The 12,512-nt window shown below is 34.6% G+C and overlaps 1 pseudogene; it reads right to left on the bottom strand.

Annotated features, from left to right (window-relative positions):
* Positions 1-301: 301 nt before the first annotated feature.
* On the bottom strand, positions 302-420 carry LOC115218152 (annotated as a pseudogene).
* Positions 421-12,512: the final 12,092 nt, after the last annotated feature.

Below are 12,512 nucleotides of genomic sequence, written 5' to 3'. Positions count from 1 at the left end.
CATGTAGTTGTTTCTCTTTTGTTACGTGTTCAAAATGTGTGACAATATTTCTTTTGATTTTCACATTATTGGATTTAATCGTTTTTGATTTGACAATGTAATGGTCAAATTTAAAACGTCCGGTATTTAAGCCTTTTGTAATTGAATCTGTCAACAGTTTCTCTTAAAGGAATGTAGTTAGGATGTAAATTAGGCTGGTTATTTCTTTACGTGTTGTTATTTAAGATATCTATTTTATTTCATCTAGTTTCAGCTCATGAGCTGTGGTCATGCTGGGGCACCGCCATTTAAAATTGTGTGACGCTTACAGCACTTAGGTTTCCCAAGCGGTAACCCATGTAAGTACTAACTAGGTTCGACGTTGCTTAACTTCGGGGATCGGACAAGAACCGGTGCTTTCAATGTGATATGGCCGTAAGGTAGTTTGGGGTTCTTAGTCAGGAATGTTATGGTTTTGTTAGGATAGAAAGACACGTGCTATGATTTTAACAACTGTATTTGAGTAATGAATAATGATTATATTTATACATTTCTCTTTTGCTGTTCATTTTTCTATAAGCAATTTGATTCCTGTATAGGGATTCTTTCTTTCCTGTTTTCGTTGGCAAAAGTGGGCGTATGTCGGGTATATGTTGTCTTGAACTGATTTGCTGTAGATCCCATTTATATAGATATAATAAGTAGTGCCATTTTGGCTATCGTTTGGCAATATTCGATATGTGTTGAGAGACAGTTTTCTTCTACAGGGCAGGATGAAGGTGTTCTATGATTGGAATTGTTATTGTGTATGTGGTTAAGGTTTTTGATTTTTGACAATTTATGGTGGTTGTAGTTGGCTATAATTTTTTCAGGTTTATTGGTATTACAGTTTTACTTTGTGATTGTAACACTTGTGTTTGAATCCTTGTGGTTGCGGAGGAAGAGTTTTGTGCAGTATTTTGAAAAACGATTTAGCTAGTAGAGGGGAGACTTGTATACTGAATGAGAGATTATGCAAGATAAATTTCTTTTCTCTGTTCTTATGTATTTTATTAATTGTGGGAGGATTGCTGATAATATTTAGCTGCTTCAAAAGAAATGTCGCATTTTTAATTACTTGTTACTTCAGTCATTTAAAAACTCAATTATGTATACCTTGCATTTAATCTTGACGCTTTTTGTTTCCCAACAATATCAGTATAGAAACTTTGTACCCACAGAAATTATGAAAATGATAACAACCAAAGTATGTTGAGCGATATTCTCGTATGAGTACAAACTGGGTCACTCTGCCGCAGATGCTCTATGGAATATCAAGCGAGCCTTTGGTAATGGAAGTTTTGACATCAGAACTGATCATAGATAGTTCCAAAGCTCACACTCATGATATGATAGCCTTAACAATAAACCAAGGGGTAGGCAAACATCAGTTTTTTAGTATGCTTTGCTTGAAAAAAATCCGAAAACAAAGTTTCAAAAACTTTCATCAGAACTCAAGATATCTCGCACAACTGCATTTTAACACCTGTAAAAAAATTGGAAAACTCAAGAAAATGCTTACGTTTGTTCCACATCAACTGAACAAGATCCCCCACTCAAAAAAAAAGAAGAAAAAGAAACAGACGCTTCTAGGTGTGCTCCTTATTGCTTTCACGATAGGAAAAAGACCATTTTTGCATCAAATCATTATTTGTGATGAGAATGCATATTCTTTGACAATGGCAGGAGAACATGACAATAATTAGATGCAGGAGAGTCACATAAATACTACCCAAACCCACCATTGCACGCTAAAATGTTAGATGTCAATGTATGGTTGTCTGCGAAGGAAGTTATTCATTATTTATTTTTGCAACAAGGCAAAACGCTAACAGCAGCATCGAATTGCCAATCGATTGTATGCATAAGAATTTGAAAAAGAAGCAACCCGGAATAGACATGGCCCAATTAGCTCCACAAGAATGACGTCCTCACACTCCTCAAGTCCAAAAGCTGCAAATCCTGAATTATGAGATTTTGCAACATTCTGCCTTTTCCCCTCATATCTCTCCTACTGATCACGACTTATTTAAGCATCTTGAGCTTTTCATAGACAATAAAACATTCTTAGATGCATTCGGATAGTTCATCATAGCAAAGGATGAATATTTTTTTTAAAGATGGGATATATAACTTAGAAATACATTGAGTAAACGTCATAAATGTGTGTGTATGAGTGTCTGTGTGCGCGTGTTTGTGTGTATGAAAGGAAGTTATTTTATGGTATTTTTTCGTTTGAATCAAGAAAGTTGTCAAATCGATCATATGATTGTTCTTTAATTTCTGTAAATGTTTTGAAGGGAGCAGACATTGAAAGAGAGCGAAAAGTGAAAAGGCTACATTTGCTGTGAAGTGACTGCAGAAAGTTGAAGAAAGGAGAAAGTGAAAGATGTATATACGTGTATATGAAATGGACCTGCGCGTGTGCATGTGTGCGTGCGTGTAGTGTATGTGTATGTGAGAGAAAAAGAGAGAGAAATAGAGAAAGTGTGTCTGAAGGCGTGTGTTACCATGTATGTACTTTTTTGCATGTATATGTAAGTGGCGCTCACTCTTTCTGTTTCTAACTCTCTCTATCTCTCACAGATAAAAGCACATTATCATTCATACACTTGCATACATATATATAAATACATTTTTATATGTATGTGTGCGTGTGCGTGTGAGACATAATGTGAGTGACTGTGTTTCCAGATAACATATCGAGAAATGGATGTATTTTAAGGTACACGCTCATATAGAAAATTAGACGGCGTTGTCGTCGTGGTATAAAATGTCGTTTAGGATAGTTGAATTATAGAAAGATGATAATGTTATATTTTTGTAATGTAAATAGATAAATGAAGAGAAAGTTAATTTGTTAGCCGAAAGATTACTGAATCTTTTGAAGTTCCACACGTTAACATCAGCAACTCAGTTTTCGAATGTAGGCTTTAATTTTCTTAATTTTAAAATATTCTTTATGATATGAAGAAGCAGATATTGAAAGAGAAAGGGTAACCGCGACATTTCCTTTGAAGTGAGAGCAGAAAGTGAAAAAGAGGAGAGAGCGAAAGATGTATATACGTATATAGGAAATGGACGCGTATGTGTGAGTGAGTGAATGTGTGTGTTGTTATGTAAGTGTATCTGGCAATCACACTGTATCTCGCTCTCTATCACACATCTTTCATATAGTCATAGGTAAATACATATGCATACATCATTTTCTATATATGTGTGCGTTTGCATGTGAGAGAGAGAGAGAGAGAGAGAGAGAGAGAGTAAGTGACTGATATTATTTCTTCACAACATGTGAAGAGACTCTATGGTACACACACATATAGAATATGTGACGTCATCGAAGCTGTTGCGGTTGTGGTATGAAATTTTACGATGTTTACTTATCGAAAAGTTTAGAATGTAAAACTTTTGTAATGCAAATATGTAAATGAAAATAAAGTTATTTCAGTAGTCGTAAGATTAATGAATCCTTTGATACCTTATACGCCAGTTTTCAAATGCATACGGAAGATATGCACGCGCGCACGCACACACACACACACACACACACACACACACACACACACACACACACACACACACACAAACAAACTCCCTTTTATACATATCGAAATGTTCCTGATTGTCGTTCTCTTTATCTGTCTCTCACATTCCGTGTCTATCTCCTCAAGTGTCCTCAATTTTTGTACCCTCGTTATGTCACATTTTCCTGAGCCCATGACGTTTGCACTCCCCCCATTTTATCATGTAATAGCCTAAACTCCATAGTCGATCAATTATAATTTTTTATTGAAATCCAATTAGCCAATGAGACTGGGCAACACACATACAAATAATAATTGTCTGCTACCCAGACAAATGAGGTTATACTACTAAGTCGAGTACGTTGATTCTGAATTTGACTTGAAAATTGTTGTAGCACGTCAGGATGTTGACTTATGTGCATAATTATATATTAATATTATATGAGTATAAGGAACATTGACGGCTCGTAAATAAAATTAGTGGGGGTGCCGCTTCAGAAAATTTTTAGCCGTCGTTTTAATATTGTGTAAAAGTAAACAAACATATAAAAAGATAATTTATACATAAACTTGATCGCTTCCCGTTTTAGCCACTGCTGGGTAGTGTGTTTAACTTGTTCACTGAACACTGCCGCGAATTCGCCCTTGTTTTCGAAAAATCCTCCTCAAGTCACAAAATATGGCTGGGAATGTGCCCTATTTTTCAAATACTGGCAGCAACGCTGAAGCTGGAACTAGGATAATAATATAAATCTCCACTTTATCACATTTTGAGAACAACAAATGTGAAATCATAAAGAAACACTACCTTTCACAGGGACATCGAAGTCGGCACATAGCGTTTACGCAGTGCTCTCTCTCTCTCTCTCTCTCTCTCTCTATCTAGTGTGAAGCTTCCTATCTCGGACATGTGAGCATGCACGCAGCAGCTAAACACCACGTTACTGGAACTGTGAAGCACACAGTTCTATACAAGGACTGCTGTCTTTGTTCATAAATATTGACATAAAGCTTAAGTATTATATAACGTACAAGTATAAAGCGAGAATTAAAGGAAAAAGGACTCGTTAAATTGAACGTTTGCTATAATATCGAGTGTAAATAGGGAGTGCTGCAGTTCCGAAATTCCTATACAAGAGTGGCCATTCATCAGGAACAGTTAAGTTCATGGTAAATAATTGTTTTAATAGTATATTTGGGCTGTATATAGTATACTTATGTTCAAGGCAAACAGTATTATAATATAATGGTTTATAGTATATTTATGTTAAGGGAATACTCACGTTACTTTTGTTATATGCTCAGCTCAGACATCTTAGTGCATGTCTCCCGTTGTAGGAAGCTGCAGTAGTCACCCATCATGTGTGAACTGGCTTAGATGCCTAGTTTCTATCTCAGATGTGTTCTGGTAGAACAGCCCCACCATGCTCATCACTAATAGCACCACGTTTCGTTGGAAATACAATGGAGATTCGAATGCAAGAAGTGCATTTTAAGGTCATTCGGCATCCCATTTTTTCATACGCTGTGAGGGTGTTTTTTTATTAAATCAGCATAGATTTCAGCTCCAAGAAAGTTCTTTACAACTAACACGAATACATCCCATGCCGTCGGCTCAACCGAATTCAGTTTACCTCTGAATCAGATATCAATTCTTTCATCTCGGGTCTAATGAAAATGTCTGCTCTCGGCTTTGCGTCAATTTTCTCTGCACCAAAATTTACTTTGAAGTAGTGGAAGTCACAACCATCATGTGTCATTGCGTTTACGAACCTTTCCATGAGGCCGAGTTTGATTTGAAAGCGTGGAAAGAATATCTTTTGCGGTCTACCAGTGGCACATTGTACCGACAAACTATGCGCTCATCTCTCTTAGGCCTGTCTTGTACAGTGTAATGATTGCTGTCGTCACGGCTAATTTAAACACACAAGAAGCACATATTTTTGGTATATCCTAGCTGCAGTCCCAAGAGGATAGAAATCACCTTTAAATTACCACAAATATTTCACTTATGAACTGAGTAATTAACTCTTTTCAGAATAAGTTCAATCGAATCATAAGTTTCTTCCATACCGACAATATGACCCATAGGAATGCTAAGCTTTTCATTACCATTATGTAACAACACATCTGTGAGGCTAGACTTACTAGAGTCTAAACAATTTCCATTCGTAAATCATGCGTGCTAGTTTTTGCATGATTGCATTAACGTCTGTACACAAACAAGCGCTATTTTCTTACTTCAAAAAGACAGATAAGACTTCATGGCAAGAACAGAAAATGGAAATTTTTGTACTTTGCTGTTGGAGATTCCATTGCGGTAGTCTGCATCAAAACGTCTTCCTTCTTTGGAAATGCTAGGTCTCTTACTAAATCGTTCACATCTTCTTGGTTAAACAAGCGTGGTTCATTTTTCTTAGAACCAATTACATACACTTCATCGATAGGAGAATCAGGGGGCTCATTGTGCGATGTGTCAAGGTCTTCAAGTGAATCATGTGAGAGGGAAACTGGAACAGGTTTATCGAAGTCATGTGGGGCTGGTTTTAGAGACATATTATAATCTTCATAAACAATTTTTGCTTTGATTTTCTTTGAGAACATATTAATATTAGACATGCAAAAGTAACAAACACATGATTGGTTGGCTCATGCCATACCATTGGTATAGCAAAAGGCATTACCTTCTGTTTTCCATTAGCCACTGTGTAAACCCTGAGTAATACACGGTGCAGCATATATAACGTATCTATCTCTTGTCTTGATCCCCTGCTTTACACCCGAAATAATTTTTATAGGCAGTTTTTAATCTGGCGGTACTACTCTTCCGCAGGTCAAGCGGAGCAAATTTTACACAGACAACAAAAGTTGTCTGGCTGATTCACACAGCCTCTCCTATTCCTGATCTAATACAATGAACACAGTTAAAACAGTAATCCCGCAGAGCGAGAGATACACATACCACACGTGACGGAAGCTCAAACGACACTGAGAGTTACTAAGAACAAACTGACGTATTTGGCTCTCGCACACAATTCGTCAGCGCGATATATTTTTAAAGTAATTTCTTTTATTGCTGTTATTTCTTTTATTTTGAATGTAGACCTATTTCATTTTAGCAAACTTTATAACATTTCCTATATTTAGCCGAAGTATAGTTATAGTCTTGTGCATGTGCTTATCTCAAACTCCTGACGTGCTAGAACAATTCTGAGTGCAGATTCAGTATCAGCATCTCAATTTCGTCTAAAACACACAGATGCTTTTACTCCAGTCGCAAAATCTTTATTGTCCACTATAATTGAACTAGATGTTAGTTCGACATGTATACAAAGTTTGGTGAATTTTAGATTCCTGGTTTGTCATAAAATGGTAACAGACAGAGGGGCAGACACACATACAGAAATTTACATTTATATATAAGGTATATGTATATATATATATATGTGTGTATGTATGTATGTATATATATATATATATATATATATATAATATATATATATATATATCTATATATATATATATATATATATATATATATATATATTATATATATATATATTATATATATATATATATGTATATATATATATATATATATGTCTGTATGTATATTCGTTATCCTTCTTGCATGGTTTATAGATTGTTGATTGTAGGTTAAGTGTAACATTTTAGAAGTTGTTCCTACTTTGATTTAGAAGCTGAGATTTTTGAAGAAGGTCTATAGATCCCGCTTAAACTTAACAGTTGTTTGTGGTTTGTATTATCTTAGTCGTATTTTGTTACTTATTTCTATACAGCAGCCTGTGATAAGTGGAAATTTGTGTAATATTATAAAAGTCGAAACCCACGATGTCGCTAATATCTATCGAGTTCTTTGATCCCATACTTACATCAAATGTTTCTTCAGTGGTTTTCTTAGTCCAGAAATCCTTTCTGTTAGGGAGAAGCGATTTTCTTAGTGTCAATATTATTTCGGTGTCATTTATTATGGTTATGGCTTTAGCAAAGTTCAAAGCAGCTATAATGATAGGTTTTGTTATTGACGCACATGTGATAGAATTATTATATATATTCAGAAAAATAAAAATACTTACTTCACTCAAAATGCTAAGTCTAGTTGCCTGTTTAATAGCTCGTAACAATGTCATTATACAGCATATATATGCATGGAAGTATGTATTTCGTTATGCGCAAAAGCATTGTGTCATAAAGATTTATATGTAGGATTCACATTTCCAATTTTAAGAAGTTCTATCGCATAGCGTGACTTCTTGGATTAAAAGAACTTGTGGGATCAATGTCTTATGAGAAAAACAGGGACGATAGAAATTATGTGGAATGTTTCGTTTGATTTTGTAAGTATTTTTAACCTTGAGAATTAAATTTCCTTCACAAGTTTTTGCGGAATTTTCACCAATTTGCACTTACATAAAAAACCAGCCACCCACTCAGCCATATTTATATTCTTGTCTGTCAGTATGCGTATTGTGTGTATGTGTGTGTTTGTGCGTGCATGTGTGTGCGTGTGTCTGTGTATATGAATATATATATGTGTGTATGTGTGCATATATAAGCTTTCAATTTAGCCATCTCTCTCTTTCTCTATGCATATACATACATACATATTTATATATAATAATAATAATAATATAATAATAATATATAATAATAATAATAATAATAATAATAATAATAATAATAATAATAATATATATATATATATATATATAATAATAATAAATATTAGGGAATAAATCCAAATTTACAGGGAAAAATCAGATTTAGGATTGAATCCAATTTTATAGTAAAATATTATATAATATTAATTAGAGACAAACCACTATTTTGCAAATCAAACAAAGAAAGACTTAATCCAATACATTGTATTGGATTAATTTTTTTATGTATTGGATTATGTCTTTCTTTGTTTGATTTGCAAAATAGTGGTTTTGTCTCTAATTAATATTATATATATATATATTATATATATATATATATATATATATATATATATATATATATATATATACAAACATCCTTATAGGTGGGTAGATAGGTAGTTATATGCTGAAGAGTATGTACGTACCAACGTAACATTACTCAATAATAAGGAAAAAACACGCAAACCAATTTATTGTCTAACACAGTATATGTAAATCAGATTTACGAGGAATGGTTGCTTGTAAAGGTAAAGCTGTATATAATAATGAACTGAGTCCTAATGAAGCAAAGCAAAATATTTAGGAAAGAAGTGCTTGAATGTTAAACGTGTAGATGTGTATATTGTGCATATATATTCATTATGGATGATTAACCGAATACGTATCTCCGTTATCGGTTAAGAGACAATAGATCTCAAAGAAGTTTATTCAAGCAATATTCAATTGAAACGTGTATTTTTGTTTCTTTGGACACGTACTTTATTCCCTACAGTTATAAGAACAAACGGATGCATAAGCATACACACATTAATGAACACGCACACAGATACACACACACACACATACGTACAAACATACTTGCATACATATAACATATGTGCGTGTATGTATATATACATATATTATATACTTATATATATATATATATGCATTTACATATATGAAAACATTTATATATTTTTATCTGTCTATCTATCTATTTATCAGTCTACCTGTCTATTTATCTCCTCTTTCTCTATAGTGTTTATATGCCTGCATCTATTCTTACAGAAAGACACACATATTCTTATATTTGGATGCTTGTTTGTTTGTCTGAGAATGTTTTAAATTATTTACCTATATATTTTCCTTTCTAAATTTTTGCGCCTACCACATGACTTCAGATTTACACATAACATGGTACACAAAAATACGATCTCTGAATACTAAAGCTGTAATTTTAAATACTTTCAGTGTTCTTAGTAATGATATTATTATTGCATAATAATAATGTGTGTGTGTAATACATATAGTTTTACACTCGTACTGACAGTACTTCTCTCTACAATGTTTGTACGAAAGATCCGTTTGCTATCTCTACAGTTACTTTCATTTACTGTGCTGTTTCCTGCTAGATTACATATCGTACTCTTTTTTATATTGTTCTTCTTTATTCACTGTTATTATCAAATTTGTCGCTATCATCGCTTTCCTCACCAATATAATTATTGCTAGTGCTTAAAACTTTCATATCGTTAGTTACATTATCTGTATGAATGTTCATGCTATTACTTATATTAGAATCAATTTGAGTACCTTGATTATGCTTGCCTTCATTTTAGTTAACTTTCTCCGCAGGACCAACGTTGTCTTGGGCCATTTATCTCAGTATTTATGTTTACTCATTCAGCCTATTAATATAAAACCCCGCATGATACGTTAAATTCGGCAATTAACCGCTGATGATGACGCGGTGAGAGAATTGAAATGATATGTGTTAAAGTCTGTTTAATGCGTCTTCTCGCAAGGAAACTTTCTACGTATATATATATATATATATATACTTTAATTTAAGCAGCAGAAAATTCAACAAAATCTGTTACTCTGAGTTTCTCGTTGCCGTTCATCAGACAGTTTTTGCTAGCAAAAATTGTCTGATGAACGGCAACGAGAACTCAGAGTAACGGATTTTGTTGAATTTTCTGCTGCTTAAAATAAAGCATATTACTCTACCACTGGTATTTGAGTACTCTTTTTTCCACCTTGTTTCACATTTATGTGTTTACTCCGGTATATATATATATATTATATATATATATATATATAATATATATATATATAGATATATATATATATATAAGCAACCCGTTTTAAATTTCTGAGGTAGAAATATGAAGTACTATAGAGTAAAGTTTATTTGCCAACACAACCTGGAAGTCCGACGCAGTACGAAGTTACTAGTTTTTAGCCTCAGTATATACTGTGATCAAGGTCGAGTGGCTGCAATCTCTAGTCAGTGATTGTCCTGTACCGAGGAAGGGAAATAACCCAGAAACCATTGGTCTACAGGTATCGTTAAGTCTAGAAAGAGAGCAATAGACTCCCTTGCTGATGGTCACACTGAACATGTGTCGGTAGCCAGCTGAAAAAAGGTATTTTCCTGGCGCGAAAACGTAACATCAACCTGCATTGAACTGGCACATTTTGTTGGCAAATAAACTTCACTTTATACACACACACACACACACCAACGCGCTTGCACAAACACACACTCACACACACATATACAATCAGCAAGTATTCGGAATGTTGCCATAGAAACGAGGCTATAACATGCAGAGTAAAGCCGCTTGGTACAAACTGATCTTGAACTCTGCAGTGCAGCACTAAGGTTTAAAGCTCTAGTTCACTTCTGCTGTTAACAGCAGTGCTTGCAAGGAAGATGTGTAGCAAGTGATCGTTGCACTGCCCATGTCAGAGAAACTTGAGGAGAGAATCTGCATCCAATTTTGCCAGAAGCTTCGCGATACCTGCTCAGAGGCCTACGCAATCTTTTCAAAAGGTTTTCATCTTTCTCGACACAATCAAAGGAAACTTGTACAAAGGAAACTCGAGTGTCGTTTTGAGCAGCTCAAATTGGTTCAGCACAAACTTGGCAGATACGCGTCTCATAACCAAATCTTCAGTGATAATGGACTGAACTGAATTTTAATTAATCTGCGCATCCTCTGGTAATTCACGGATGGTGTTTCAACGATTTCCCCTCACAGATGCCCGCACATCTGCAATCTTAGTTCTTCTCGTTTTGGGTCACCCTGAACGTTCATCGATATCAACATTTTTCGGCAATCTTGGAAACGTCTGTACCAATCGTACACATGTGTGCGGCTCATACACACCTTTCCATACACTTTCCTCAACTTTGCTCATGTATCACCATGAAAACTTTTCTCTGTCATTTTCAATGCGACGATTACACGCTACGCACGTTCCCTCCAAGCACTGCAGTAATTATCAGAAGTGAGCTAGAACGTTTAACCTTGTGTTTGGCAAGAAACTCATGAGTGCAAAGAGCTCGGTGACGGGGTGCATCAATGATAGTTCTCACTGCGGAGAAAACCATGCGCTGCCATCAGGTGGCGTGTTACAGACCTAGACGTTTAACGTGTGAATACCACCTCGTATACATACACACACACGCACACACGCATACACATACGCGGACACGCGTGCGCACAAACACCTCCCCATATATATATAGATAGATACATACATATATACATGTAATAATGAAAGCAAAAATACGTTATACTGAAGGTATATTCCGCATTTTATAAGCTACAAATATGTCTTATTATTAGTCGACGTTTTTTTGACGTTGACGTTTCATCCAGCTTAGCCATCATCGGACAGTTTGATGATGGCTTAACTGCCCAAAATTTCGCAAGTCAGTGAATATTAATCATCCTAAACATTGAATAATATATATGCGTATGCATATAACTCTTTATCTATCTATCTATCTATCTATCTATCTATCTATCTACCTACCTATCTACCTATCTATCTATCTATGTATCTATCTATCTATCTATCTATCTATCTATCTATCTATCTATCTATCTATCTATCTATCTATCTATCTATCTATCTATCTACTATCTACCTATCTATCAATCTATCTATCTGTTTCTGAAAATAGTAAGAAAAAAAGTGTGAAGAAAAGATGAAAGAAGTGAGAAAATAAATTTTACATTATTTACATTATTTATAATTGACTGATATTTGTTCTCATCTTGTTTGTTCTTAACACAGAGTTTGTTTTTAACACAACTTTTCCAGCCTTCATCAGGTGTCTTGGGGAAATTTCGAACCTGCGTTCTCATTCCTAAGGTACTTTTCGATGTTGTTATTATTATTATTATCATTATTCAGATCATTGCCTGGAATCGAACTCGGAATGTTGGGGTTAGTAGCCCGCGCTCTTAACCACTACGCCATATGCACAGTCCCATCATAATTCCACATTCCAGACAATAGTCAT

The sequence above is a fragment of the Octopus sinensis genome, linkage group LG12 (assembly GCF_006345805.1).
Source record: "Octopus sinensis linkage group LG12, ASM634580v1, whole genome shotgun sequence".
Lineage (NCBI taxonomy): Eukaryota > Metazoa > Mollusca > Cephalopoda > Octopoda > Octopodidae > Octopus > Octopus sinensis.
This window is presented reverse-complemented; position numbering and strand designations above follow the sequence as displayed.